The sequence below is a fragment of the Schistocerca americana genome, chromosome X, assembly GCF_021461395.2.
Source record: "Schistocerca americana isolate TAMUIC-IGC-003095 chromosome X, iqSchAmer2.1, whole genome shotgun sequence".
NCBI lineage: Eukaryota > Metazoa > Arthropoda > Insecta > Orthoptera > Acrididae > Schistocerca > Schistocerca americana.
In genome coordinates this window covers 103,687,168-103,702,626 of record NC_060130.1, presented here as the reverse complement: position 1 = coordinate 103,702,626, position 15,459 = coordinate 103,687,168, and the positions used below count along the sequence as shown (strand labels likewise).

At 39.3% G+C, this 15,459-nt stretch overlaps 1 protein-coding gene across 3 annotated transcripts in view; it reads left to right on the top strand.

Annotated features, from left to right (window-relative positions):
- Positions 1–15,459, top strand: part of LOC124554988 (sarcolemmal membrane-associated protein-like) — a 337,706-nt gene that overhangs the window by 240,697 nt on the left and 81,550 nt on the right. The window lies entirely within an intron of this gene.

Sequence of the window (15,459 nt, the reverse complement as noted above, 5' to 3'; positions counted from 1 at the left end):
CGCTTGAATAAACATACATTGACAATTTGAAAAATGTAACTTTGTGTTGGACATGTTACTTGTTTAATTTTGTGGATTGTGCATACCTTCGCATTGTGCACTTCAATTATTTCAAGCGTCAACTTTGCTTTGCAATTTCTCAGGATGTAATTGACATACTGCGACGCAACCAACGCCATTATTTTTGTGAATTTTCACGCTATTGATTGCATACGAAATAATAGGGGATGTCCATTTAAAAAATACACAAGTTTGTGTTGAAAATAGTATTTGTTTACATTTTAAAATTTCACGTAGTATTTGGTTTCCTAAGCCCCTGCTGTACGTTCATGCTGGTGAAAATCATTTTTGAGTATCTATTGTTGTTCCAGAGATATTTGAGGGGGGCAGAGTCAGGTGAGACACCCTGTATATCCTCTGTGTTGCAGAGCAGCTTAAATCATGCAATAAAGGCAAGTCTTTCCAGTCCACATTGTATACCAATTAAGTTTATTTCCGAGTATGCCAAAACAGTAGCTCCATACCTAATAATCATATACAACTGCTTGCCAGTTGAAAGATCCTTACCTAAAGACTTGAAAGTTGAACAGGTCACACCAATACTCACAGAAGGAAATAAAAGTAATTTGCTGAATTGTGGACCCATATCACCATCATCGATTTGCAGTGGGGTTGTGGAATACATACTTTGTTAGAATATTATGAATTACCTTGAAGAAAAAGATCTAATGACAAATTGCGAACATTGATTCAGAAAAGGGGATGTCAAAGTAATTCCAAATTTTTAGATTAACTGGAGGATTTTGACACAGTTCCTCACAAGGGACTTCTAATCAAATTGTGTGTGCCTACAGATTGTCATCTCATTTATGTGACTTAATTTGTGATTTCCTGTCAGAAAAGCCACAGTTTGTAGTAATTGATGGAAAGTCATTGAGTAAAACAGAAATAATATCTGGCATTCCCCAAGGGCTGAGTTATAGGCCCTCTGCTGTTACTGATCTACACTGAAGAGCCAAATAAACTGGTATGCCTACCTAATATCATGAAGGAGCCCCACAAACATGCAGAAGAGCCGCAACACGCCCTGCCATGGACTCAAATGATTTCTGAAGTAGTGGCAGAGGGAATTGGCACCACGAGTCCTGCAGAGCTCTCCATGAATCCGTAAAAGTACGAAGGGGTAGATATTCCCTCTGAACAGCATGTTGCGAGGCATTCCAGATATGCTCAATAATGTTCATGTCTGAGGAGTTAAGTGGCCAGTGAAAGTGTTTAAACTCAGAAGTGTGTTCCTGGGGTCACTGTGTAGCAATTCTGGACATGTGGGGTGTTGCCTTGTCCTGCTGGAGTTGCTAAAGTCTGTCGGAATGCACAGTGGACATGAATGGATGTAGGTGATCTGACAGGTTGCTTTATCACTCCAACTGCACATGCCCCACATCATTACAGAGCTTCCACCAGCTTGGACAGTCCCCTGCTGACGTGGAGGGTCCATGGATTCATGAGGTTGTCTCCATACCTGTACACGTCCATCTGCTTGATACAATTTGAAATGAGACTCGTCTGACCAGGCAACATGTTTCCAGTAATTGACAGTCCATTGTCAGTGTTGATGGGCCCAGACGAGGTGTAAAGTTTTGTGCCGTGTAGTCATCAAGAGTACATGAGTGAGCCTTCAGCTCCGAAAGCCCATTACAATGATGTTTTGTTGAATGTTTCACTTGCTGACACTTGTTGATCGCCCAGCATTGAAATCTGCAGCAGTTCACAGAAGGGTTGCACTTCTGTCACATTGAATGATCCTATTCTGTCATCGTTGGTCCTGTTCTTGCAGGATCGTTTGCGATGTCAGAGATTGGATGTTTTACCGGATTCTCGAAGTTCATGTTACACTCGTGAAATGTACGTACGGGAAAATCCCCACTTCATCGCAACCTCGGAGATGCTGTGTCCCGTCACTTGGGTTCTGACCATAATTCCACCTTCAGACTCACTTAAATCTTGATAACATACCATTGTGACAGCAGCAATCAGTCTAACAAGTGCACCAGACACTTGATGTCTTATCTAGGCACTGCTGACCTCAATGCTGTATTCTGCCCGTTTACATACCTCTGTATTTGAATATGCATGCCTATTCCAGTTTCTTTGTTCTTTCAGTGTGTGTAAACAATTTAGGAGACAATTTGAGCTGCCCTATTAGATTGTTTGCAGATGATGCTATCATTTATTGTCTTGTAAAAGTCATCAAATGATCAAAACCAACTGCAAGGTTTTAGACACAATATCTGTATGGTGTGAAAAGCGGCAGTTGACCCTGAATAATGAAATGAATAAGCATTAATTTTTCCCATGTGCTGTTCAAGAGCAGAATAGTAGAGAAATAGCTTAAAGGTGGCTCACTGAAGCCTATGCCAGGCACTTAACTGTGAATTGTAGAGTAATCATATAGATGTGGAGATAAACATAGAGTATTTATGGAAAAATGTAAATTGATTGTAAATAATACTCTACAGAAGTATGTGGCAAGTAAATGGGTTAAGGATGGATTTAATAACAAAATTCAGAACATTCAGAGATTGTTGCACAAAACAGGAATACAGTATTAGTGGTGTGTGACATAGTCGCATCAATTAAATATTTAAATGTAACATTGCAAAGTAATATGAAATTGAACATTCACTTTGGTTGGTAGAAGGAAAGGTGAGTGGGTGACTTCAGCGTATTGGGTGAATTCTGGGAGGTTGTAACTCATCACTGGTGTGTCCCAGTTTTGAGTACTGCTCAAGTGTTTGAGATTCCCGCCAGGTTGCATTAAAGGAAGACATCAAAGCAGTTCGGAGGCATTCTGCTAGACTCATTACTGGTAGATTTAATCAACTGGTGAGTATCACAGAGGTGCTCCATGAACTCAAATGGGGAACCCCTGGAGGTAAGATGGTGTTCTTTATGTGAAACACAAATAAGAAATTTATTAGACATCCAGCAGATAGGCTAACTGCAGAACGATTTTATTGCCGCCAGCCTAAATTTCGCATAAGGACCACAAAGATAAGAAAAACTAAGGCTCATTCAGAGGCATATACACAATTGTTTCTGCCTCAGTTCATTTCCCAGTAAAACAGAGACGGGAACTTTCAATATGAGAAATCAGGACTTCATCCAATCCACCTACAGGCATTGAAATAAATCAATAGTGAAGGCTGAAAATTTGTGCCAGACCAGGACTGGAACCTGAATTCCCTGCTTCTCTAGAATGGTTGCCTTAACTGCCTCAGCCATTCAGACATACATCCTGTCCGATCCAGATTCTCGAGCTATCGTGTGTAAGTAGCACCCCCATCCATTGCCCCCGCTGCCCGTAGCAGTCGCAAAGTCCCGCAAGCATTTGGAAGATACAGTGCATTTTGCACTAACAGTACCTAGAGCCATCCTTGTTCATATATATGTGGTGTCTATTCTGTCTGACAGAACAGATGGCTCAAGGTACTTCCAGTGCAGATGCACCATATCTTCCAAACCACTACGGAGCTTAGCGGTTGCTATGAGCAGTGGGGCTAATGGGTGGAGATGCTACTTGGACGTGACAAGTTGAGAATCTGGATCAGTGTACCTGGATTGCTGAAGCAGTGAAGGCAAATGCTCTAGAGCAGCAGAGAGTGTGGGTTTGAGTTCCAGTCCAGCAAAAATTTTCAACCTTCACTTTTCAATACCCTTAGGTAGTTGAAGTTCTGATTTCTCATAATATAATTTCTTTATGGCAACTGTGCCACCAGTGGTGTCTGTTCTGTTGTACATGTCTGACAGAATAGACACTACTTATCAGTAGGAAACGAATGACGAGCAGTGGTATGAGGTACCCTCTGCCATGCACTATAGGGCACCTTGTGGAGTATGTATGTAGATGTAGATGTACTAAGAAATGTGCAGTTCATATATTCCGTTTATGTTATTTCCTATGAGGAAAAACAAGCTGGGAAAGCTCTTGCAAAGCAAAATACAAAACTGGACGGCGCAGATTAACACATTGAATCTTGTTTAAAAATTTGAAAACTGTTTTGGTCCCATTATGGCCTCAGATTATGAGATTATTCTGTAAATCTCTTAGTTGAAACATACTGTTTTGAGGAGTGTGTGGAAGGAGGAGAAATCAGCATTAAATTTGTGTTGTTCATTGTAATCTGTTAGTAAATGAAACATTTGCTCTCACTGAATGTTTACAGCAGCATTTAGGCCTCTGCAGCTCAGTATGTAGAACAGAAATTTCTTTGTACCCGATGCCATAGTTACTTATTTTTAGTTTAGCATTTAGTGCTCATGGACAGTCACACGTACATTAACAACTATAAACAGAGAAATTTTAAATAACTAATTAAATATAGGGGTAGCTTGACATATTTCATAAAGGGCTGTGGTAAAAGCACACGAGGGGCAGCCTGAACAATATGTGGCACCATCTGCACCACCTCGCTGTGGTCACAACTTGGAGAATCGTCATCCTTATCTGTTGAGAGTAGCAGCTGTTCCCCGTCCCACATCCAATTTGGTTCAGTTTGTGCCAGGTGACATGAGGAAGATAGAAGCCAGGGAATTTAGGGTTTTCAACTCACAAGTAACCTTTCTGAGGTAAAGATGACCTCTCCAGTTTCCAGGTGGCCACAGGTTTGAAACTGTTCTTTAACTGTCTCATGACAGTCATCTGGGCTAGTTGACAAGATTTCATTTGGTTTATAGAACCTTGCTGAATTATATTGTTTATGGGGAGAGATTGGTTCTACCATATTCCTGCCCATCACTGAGCAAGAGTTTGCTGTCTTCTGACATGAGGTCGAATGACGTTGCTTAGCGCTGGGACCCACTGAACAAGTATAGTGAGAATCATATTGGATATGATGTGTGTGACTTAAACATCCATTAGGTGGATGTGGGAACAGTTGACCTATATGAACAATACCCAGGTCAGGAGAGTATGGAGGATGAGGTATCATAGCGATTTCTTTTTTTGTGCAATAGTCAAGCACTAGCAGTGATGAATGTGCGTGTGTGCTTTCATGATGCAAGAGCCATGAAATGTCTCACCACATTTAACACTGTTTCCTTCTCATGTTTTCTCACAGGTGTCCGAGCACATCCTGGTCGTACTATCGATTAAAAGTTTGTCCCTGTGGAACAAACTCATATGATGAACTACTCCTTCAAAGTCATAGAAAACTATCAGCATGGCTTTGACATTTGATCTGAGCTGATGAGCTTTTATTGATTTTGGAGAACCTTTCCTGGCCCATTGTGAAGACTGAACCTGGGTTTCAAAATCAAAACTGTAGACCCACGTCTCATCACCAGATATGATTCTTTTAAGGAACAGCTCATTCTCATTTGCGCTATCCAAGAGCTCTTCACAGATTGTGAGGTAAAGGTCTTTCTAGTCTTGACTCGCAAGCACTGGGATGAACTTGGCGGCATCATGATGCATTCCAAGATGCTGCATCAGGGTTTCATGGCATGATACAACTAAAATGTTACATTCTTCTGCAATCCCTCAGACGGTCAGTCTTTGATTGGCACATTTTCGTTGACGTTCCTGACATTAGCTTCATCAGCAGACATCGAAGGGTGTCCTGAAAGAGGGTCATCTTTAATTCCTGTGTTGCCATTTTTAAACTGTGTGAACCATTCGTGACACTGTGTACGGCTTAAGCACTCATCACCGTAGGCGTCCTGCATCATTTGGTGTGTGTCTGTAAAGGTTTTCTTGAGATTCATGCAAAATTTAAAGCAGATGCGTTGCCCCTGTAACTCTGCCATTTCGAAATTCGCGAACTATGCGACACAATGAACAGCACTGAACAATAACCAACAGGCATACAACAATGAAACTTCTGGCAGTTACACATTAAACACAGGCATGTGCAGGGATGCCAACCGCATTTTGCTCCAGCACACCATTGGTGCAAAATTATGAATGTTCCGGAACTAATGTTCCGGAACTTTTTGAACAGACCTCTTATTTCTTTTCTCCATTAATATGTATCTTGTGCTTCACTGTAATACTCGTAGAACATGCACCTTTATTTAAAAATTTGCATTGGCCAGGATCGAACTCAGGCCACCCACATGGTAGGTGAGCATTTTACCCCAGTGTCACATAGCCCTTCAAGTAAGTGATATTGATTTATGGAATTAGAGGTACTCAGAAAACTTAAAGATCAAATTTTCTCAAGAATTTCTGAGAGTTGCGCCGAACTGCTTGACACCATTTGTATTGGTGTTCTGCACTTAGCATACCATAAATATAAAAAATTATCCAATTGCCACGTGGTCTGCTGTAAGCAGAAAAAGTGGGTGCTACAGAAAAATTAATGCAGATGATGACATATGCGAATGTGTTGCAGTAAGCTTGATGGGTGGACAAGATAAAGACATTAACATGTAATGTTGTAACACCCATGTGCACCAGCTTAAAATAGAAACAAGCTGTGAGAAATTTCTGTTATAAACAGACAAGATATCGTGCCCCATTTAAGAGTATGCAGAATTATATAAATAGTTGTAAACCCAGGAACCATCTGCATGCCCATGATTATAGGCAGATACTTCATTGAGTCATAGTAAATAGAATAAGCCTGGTAATGAGAGTATTAAAACATATCTTGGAAATTAAGTAATATAAGAAAATATATCATGAAAGATAAATTCCCCCCAATGGTTCTTGTTAACTTAAGCGAGAGAGGTAAATGCGTTGTAGAAGGTTGTTGGTCTTTCACTTACTGTATTTTTAAGTTACCCTTTTGGTCGCTGATTTCATTTAGATGATTTAAGTTACATTCCTGATGTAGAGGCATAGTCTATTGTTAATGGATAGTTATGTTGCTAGACAGTCACTTTCCTATCAATGTAGTATGACTCTTATGTATTATAATTTACAATTATATGGGCTGCTTTCTCGTATTATTTCGTAAATGGAAAAACAATGTGTAATATTTAGTATATTTTAAGCAGACAGTAATGGACCAATTTGTTTTAATTACACTTTAAAAAATCCCCACAGAAAGATTTACACTGTCAGCAGCAAGTACCCAGTTGTGCCAATCATTGTCCTTGTACAAAAGTTTTGTAATTAGATAATATTCCCTCAGAATCAAGTGTGAAAAACAAATAACATATGTAATTACCAGCTCTTGTTGAAACCACATATTATCAATCAGTGGCTGCAGTTGTAGGCACAGGTGATTTTATTTCAGTATTGTTAACACAAATCTGTAGACAACTTCAACAGTGTGTCATTAGCAATAGCTGCCAATCGTGTGATGTTATCTTCAAAAGTCCATTTAGCAAATAGAAAATATATTTCGTAACTTATATTATTAGTGAATATGCTTGATATTTTGGCAATAACTTCACAAAGTGCATAACAGTGTCTGTATTCATGTACGAAACTTAATCTTTTTAGATGTTTTACTTAGGAAAGGCAGTGTAATCTCTAATCAGCTGTTAACAGCATTAGATTTAATGCCATTGCATTATAAAGACATATATATTTTCAAGTACGATAATACGTATCACAGTAAGATATTAAAAGGAATGTATGTAGGCAGAGGACGGGGGGATGAAATAGAGAGAGAAAGAACAAAAAGGAACATTGCTGTTTCAGAGTCTGAAATATATCATTGTTGTATAAAAAGTGGAATTCAAAGAAGATTAATGTGGATTATAGATGTGTGTAATATATGCTGTCAGGTATATAGGCAGCCTTAAATGTTCATCTGTGCTATGTGCTTCACTTTATCCACTGAAACTAATATTTAAGTGGTCTTGGACTGTACACAGAACTTCAAAAAATGTTTAAAATGTCCACTTCAGTATGCCTAATTCTGACGGAAAATTTGGTACGTATCGTGTCAAACTGAAACCTAAAGAGGTGAACTTACTCCTCATACGTGCAATGCTGTTCATTGTAATGAAATGCTGTCGGTGAATGGAAACAATTGGTGCTTCTTTCGTTTTTTCATTGTGTTGTAACATGTTATAGATAAATGTGGAAACTTCATGACAAGGGAGTGGATGGAATGAACTCTTCAAGAGAATTGAGAGACTGGAATGAAAACAATAACAAATGTACCAGCAAAAATGCATAGAAGTGTTAAAAGTGGCATACTGAAAAATAATGTATATAAGTAGCATCAAAACTACACCTACCAATTTGTGGGATATAGCAGGAGACACCATAGAGGTAGTGACCACATTCAGTTATCTCGGTTCCCAGATCTCTGCTGATGGTGACTGCAGCCATGAAATCCGGAGACGCCTGTTGCTCGGTAGACAGGCGATGTCAAACCTTGACAAGGTTATAAGGTCCAGAGATATAACACTCGCAACAAAGATCCATATTGTGAGGGCTATGGTCTTTCCAGTTGTGATGTATGGATGTGAGACCTGGACCATTAGAAAGGCTGAACGGCGAAGAATTGACTCCTTTGAATTGTGGTGTTGGAGGAAACTTCTTAGAGTTCCATGGACTGCAAAGAGAACCAACAGATCAATATTTGAGCAAATAAAACCAGATTTCTTCCTGGAAGGTCTAATGTTAAAACAAAAGCTGACCTACTTTGGACACACAATGCGGAGGCATGCCTCGCTGGAAAAAACATTAATGCTGGAGAAGATTGAAGGAACTAGAAGAAGAGGACGTCAGAGGATGAGGTGGATTGATGGCATCACAGAAGCAATGTGTTCCAACCTGGAAGGTCTACGGGAGAAAGTGCAAGACAGGAAAAAGTGGCGTGATTTGGTTCATGGGGTCACAAAGAGTCGGAACCGACTAAACGAATAGAGAGAGAGAGAGAGAGAGAGAGAGAGAGAGAGAGCACATCAAAAGCTAGCCTATTCGTTGCTTATGAAGGAATACTGGACGAAAAGGAAGGACAACAAATGTTGATTACGTGTGGTCCTAAGTGATCCATCCGCAAAGAAGAAGAAGAAGAATAAGAAGAAAGATGTACATAAAAATTATACACAAACCAAATGCCACAGGAAGAGGTGGAAAAGAGAATGAACTTAAAAGCAGTGTATAATGTCTAAAGGAACAGACAAAGCCTTAGTTAATGCTAATGATAAATGGAGCACTGAAAGGAATATACCTTGTGTCCTCCATTTGTTTTCCCATTTAAATGAAGTTTCATTTGTTACTTTGGAAAAATCATTATTTGTAGCTCTCTTGCAAAATGCTCCATCTGATTACTGTTGAAAAATTATTTTCAGATTGCTATCAAATTTTGTGCTTTTTATGGAAAGCAGTTGAGTTGTCATTTAGCTTCTCCCAAAACCTTACTCACTGTATATCCTTCTTAATATTTTACCTTATAATCTCTTACATTTTGTCAATTCCTATGCAGGTGATGAACTTGCCATGTTGTAAATGGGGCTGTTGGACTTGCTGTAGCATTCCAGAGTAGAAACAACCCTCTGTTTGTCTATGTTTTCTGCCTACTCCAGTGTTGGTAATTTTTTTTTTTTCATTCATGAAAAGTAGTGTTTTTCTTTGTGTGTGTCATTTTGAGACTGGTTTTGGGGCTTTTTGTCGTGACACATAACTTCTTTGTATTCCAACCAAGCAAGGTATCTGTCTTACATATTATGAATCTGGTTACATATATCAATTCTGCATGCTATTTTTGTATTACTTTACAACTAAACCTTCTATTTTGTGTCATATCTACAACCTGACAAAACTTAAATTTGGCTGATGACAGGAGCATGCACATTAACCCCTAAGGTACAGCACACACTAAACAGGTGTTGAGACTTGGTACCTTTTTCATCTCGTTTAAATTCTGCATCCAATTTCTTTTGATAGCATCATTGTGTTGTTTATCTTCCTTAACCTGCCCTATTCAGTGATCATGATGTAATTAGAGCCTTTTTTGCATCACTAGAATTGATAAAATTGAAAAAAAGGGGCAAATTCAGGAAATTACCATTTTCGGTTGTACTGCAGCAAAATGCTAGAGGCTATTTGCTCCTCCCTCCTTTACTGACAAAAAGTGAAAAGGTGATTCGCTCTAGTAATCTCAGTATGAATGGAACAATCCATCCTCACAGAAAGAGAAGCCTCTTCATTTACAATGTAGTATGTCTTCAGTTATGTACATTTTAGAAATTATGTGGTATGATTAAACCAAGTAATGTAATAGTAACAAGTTAATAGTTTTTTATGATGATCACCAGAAACAGCATGTTTTGACTTAGTTTTTGTAAACTGAGTTTAAATCATAGCCATTTACTATAGAGATAAGTGTGTATCCAGAGCAAGTCAAAATTTCTTTCTAGTCACTTACGTACAGTTTAAATTATTTGTAACCTAAAATGAACCTTCAGTACCTGAATTGGTGTTCAATAGGGTTTTTAATTTTATAAAGAATATTACTGTGATGAATGTCAGTTCAGGAATTATATACTTTATTTAATGACTCTACTACTGGAAAGTTACTGGTACATGTAAGTAGCAGCCTCATTGGTTGTTCTAACTCACCATTGTCGATCCTTTTAGAAGAGAAGTAAATTATTCTGCAAAAGGTCATTCGAGTACAACTTGTGAAAAAGTTGAGCTCAAGCAAAAATTAGTTTAGTAAATGAAAACATGATTAAAGCTAGCTTTTCACCTTCAAGCCCTGGGGGTAACAAATTGTGTATGTAAATTTAAAGTTTGACATATTTTTAATATAAGTTGTCTCATAAATTGATAATAGTAGTAAGGTGGTGGTGGTGGTGGTGGTGGTGGTGGTGGTGGTGATAATGATAATCATCATTGTGTTTGTCTCTCAGAAATAAACCTTACTGCTGCAGTACCGTACATGATAGTAAGCTCAAGTGAATGTATATTGCATGTCAAAGGATACCTACTGACATAATAATTTTCCCTTCTTTGTATTCAATTCATTAATAGAGCTGGATGAAAAATATCGTTGACACAGTTCCATAACTGTCTTCAACAGTTTTCGCATGAATTTTTTCCGAGTGTGAGCTTGTACGAAAGAGAAACTCTGACAAAAAGCAGCTCAGACAAGACAAGTATAGAAGTTTTTGAAATGTGGTTCAACAGAAGAATACTGAAGATTAGATGGGTAGATAACATAACTCTTGAGGAAATACTGAACAGAATTTAGGAGAGAAGAAATTTGTGATATAACTTGAATAAAAGAAGTGATTAATTGGTAGAATAACATTGTGATACATCAAAGAATTGTCAATTTAGTGGTGGTATTAAGTATGGGTGGTAAAAATTTTATAGGGAGACCAAGAGCCGAATACAATAAGAAGTTCAAGCGGATGTATGTTACAGTAGTTACTTGGAGATAGAGGCTTGCACAGGATAAGAGTAACATGGAGAGCTGTGTCAAACCAGTCTTCAGACTGAAGGTGCTGGTAACAACAACAACAACAATAATAATAATAATAATTTTGTGTCATTGTGTTTCAATTACATTTCCTGTTAATGCACTGAGATGACAAAAGCATGGGATAGCGATACACACACATATATAGAGATGGTGGCAGTATCACATACGCAAGGTATAAAAGGGCAGTGCATTAGCAGAGCTGTCATTTTTACTCAGGTGATTCATGTGAAAAGGTTTATGGCTGCATGGTGGGAATGAAGAGTCTGATCCACAGTGTCAATAGTGTGCCGAGAATACCAGATTTCAGGCATTAATTCTCACCATGAACAACTCAGTGGCTGGTGGCCTTCACTTAATGACAGAGAGCAGCAGTGTTTGCATTGAGTTGTCAGTCCTAACAGGCAAGCAACACTGCATGACATAACTGCAAAAATCAATGCGGGACATACGACATATCTGTTAGGATAGTGCAAAAAATTTTGTGTGTTTATGAGCTTTGGCAGGAGATGACCAATGCGAAGGGGCGAAGGCCTTTGAGAACACAACATTGCCTGCAGCACTTCTCCTGGGCTCATGACCATATTGGTTGGACCCTAGATGTCTGGAAGACTGGCACCTGGTCAGATGAGCCCCGATTTTGGATGGTAACGGCAAATGGTAAGGTTTGAGTGGCGCAGACCCCAGAAAGCCATGGACTCAAATAGTAACAAGGCACTGTGCAAGCTGGTGGCTGTTCGATAAAGGTGTGGACCGTATTTACATGGATTGTACTGGGTCCTCTGGTCCAACTGAGCTGATCACTGACTGGGAATTGTTACATTCAGCTATTTGGAGGCCATTTGTGGTCATCATGTTCCCAAGCAACAATGGTATTTTTATGGATCACAATGGACCATGCCACTGGGCCACAAATGTTCGTGATTGGTTGGATAACATTCTGGTAAATTCGAGTGACGAATTTGCCCTCGTAGATCACTCCACGTGAATCCTATTAAGCATTTATGGGAGATAATTGAGAGGTCAGTTCATGCGCAAAAGCCTTCACTGGCAACAATTTCGCAGTTGTGGATGGCTATAGAGGTAGCGTGGCTCAGTATTCTTGCAGAGGACATCCAATGAAGTGTTGAGTCCATGACATGGTAAGTTGCTGCCCTATGGTGGACAAAAGGAGGTCCCACGTGTTATGTGGAGGTTTCTCATGATTTTTGTTACCTCAGTGTAAATATTTCATTTGGTATTTTATAAACTTATAAATTGACACAGCCTATCTTTTCTCAATAATATATGTATCCTACATTAAATTGATGAAATGATGGTAGCTTACTAGTCACCAAATGTGATAAGTGTCGCACAGTCCTAGTGCAGCAGCCTCACTGAGTCAAGTAATGATTTCAACTAGATGTATGGTTTGGCCTTGGAAGAGGCATGGTGTGAAGAGAACATGTTAGGCATAATATGCGTAGGTTAATTTTAAAGATGCCCACATTATGTACAATAACATTTTCAACAATTGGGTTGTGCAATTGGCCATAGGCATAGTCAGGCAGTAGCTATCCATGCTGGAGGATAATGTATTTGTCATCACACCTGTGTGGAATATGCTTGCTTTCACAGGTCATCAATTTGCTGCCCAATACCTCTTATACTTGATAAGTAATGACTCATCCTCAACATCATTAGCAGTGCACGTTTTCTTGTTGTTTCATTTCCAGCTCTCCTGTTTGCCCCACGTTTAAACAGTTGTTACTCTATCCCGCATATAGTATTTATTTTGATGTACATTATAGCTGTCTTACATAGTGATGCTGAGGTTGCTAGCTCCTCATGCTGGAGTTCATGTTTGTTGTTTACATGAGCAAGAGTGATCCACCACAGCAAATGTCCTGAAGTTAAAATTGTATAGCAAATCTTATTTCATAGGAAAAATATTAGCAGCAGTTGTGAAGTAATGGAACAGATAATCTCTTCTCCTCCTCCTCCCCCTCCTCCTCCCACCCCTTCACAGTGACACACGCACACACACACACACACACACACACACACACACACACACACGTGTGCATGCATTCTCCCCCCCTCCCCCCTCCCTCCTTTCCTTCCCACCCCCACTACCTCACAACCAAGTATTCCAGTCCAAAGCACTATTTTGTGATATAATTTAAATAACTGTAGTGAAGATCATTTTTGAAAATCATTTTTAAATCGTGGCACAGAAAAAACAGTACGAGGAAAGAATAAAAACTGTTTCTCATGCAAGATGATCAGGAAGGTTATTTAAGATATGCATTTATAAGAATATGTATTTAAGTAAGATGATTTTTTAAGCACTCCCTGTCCTTTACATAAACAAAGTGATTGGCATGTTTTATTTACAAACAGTAATTATACATTTTTATATTTTTTTATCTTTCTAATATTTTCTGTTGGAAATATTTACTTGCTTTGTGTATTAACATGTAGGATTTCTTTTGTAGAAGCTCTGTGGATTTCTCAATTGTGGGTTGACCAGTATTCCTGCATGGTGGTAGTTTTGAAAGGTTTGACTTGGCACTTTTATTGCTCAGCTTTTTATTAATGTTTGCATTTGTTTATGTTTCAGTATTTGTGATGATAAAATGCTTATGTGATTATTGATAACTGCATTTTGTGCTTGCAGAATACTCATGCATGATGTTATTTTGTTTAATGTGGCTTTTTCTGGCTTTAAATACTTCAGACCAACAAGATATAACTAACACATTCATGTAAAGACATGAAAACTTTACTGAGTTATGTTGAAATGAATGTGAGTAGCAGTATTTAGGTGAAGAAAGTACATATAGGAGATAGAAGGTTAAAATAGAGTGAATATGGAAGGTGCCAAATGAAAGTAATTTACGAAACTATTGATCATTGAGCGAATTAGATTGAAATAACGTCCAAGCACTCAAAATGTTAAAGCCATGGGCAGTCACTTTATGAAACAGTGTAAACTGACCCATCTTAAATACACTTCATGGTAACAAGGCTTAAAATTGATTTACTAGTGTTGACAAAAGTGGTGGTGGTGGTGGTGGTGGTGGTGGTAATCGGAGCACACTACCAGTTCAATTGAATTGGTAACTGAATTTCCTCCCTTCTGTACAGAAGGTTAAAATTTTTTCTCTTTACTACCCCCCCCCCCCCCCCACCTCTCCTTATCACTCCATTCCTCCTTCAACCTAAGCCTCCTTGCCTTACACCACTACCCCTCATCAGGTTCTCCCCTGCCCCTCACAGCCCTGTGTTCCACCACATTCCTCATGGCCCCCAACCTCACCAAACAATCCACTACCCTCCACATCAAGCAAGATGTTGCAGTGGTTAGCATACTGGACTCTCATTTGGAAGGATAACTATTTAAATCCCATCTGACTAACCACATTTAGGTTTCCTGTGGCTTTTATAAATTGCTTCCGGTAAATTTCAAGTGGTTTCTTTAAAAGGGTGTAGCCAGTTTCCTTCTCCATCAATTAAACATTCTGAGTTTTGGCTCCATCTATAATGATCTCGTTGTTGATGGGACATTATGCCTAATCTTCCTTCCTTCCTTGACAGCGCCCATGGCCCAAACTCACTGCCCGCCACCCCACCATTTAAAACACGCCGGCCTTTCTCTCCCTCCATCTGCCCTGCTAGCCCCTCTTCCTTCCCCTGTGTCACCTGCCTTCTATCTCCCTCCCCCTGCCCTGCCTGATCCTTCCTCTCTCTCTCTCTCTCTCTCTCTCTCTCTCTCTCTCTGTTCCTTCTGATCACCTTTTCTGTGTCACTCCCCTCCTCTCATCCTTTCTCTGTCATTCTCCCCTGCCCTACCACTGGCCCTCCCCCTCACTGCTCCACCCTGTCTGGCCATCTGTGCCTCCCCCTTACTCCCCCCCCCCTCATCTCTCTCTCTCTCTCTCTCTCTCTCTCTCTCTCTCTCTCTCTGCCTGCTTTTGTTTTTGCATGACCTGTTTGTGCTTTGTGTTTATAATTCAAGTCTAATTATTTTTTGTCATTTTTTCCCTTTGTTTTGTTTTTTGCTTTTATTGCCTTTACTGGC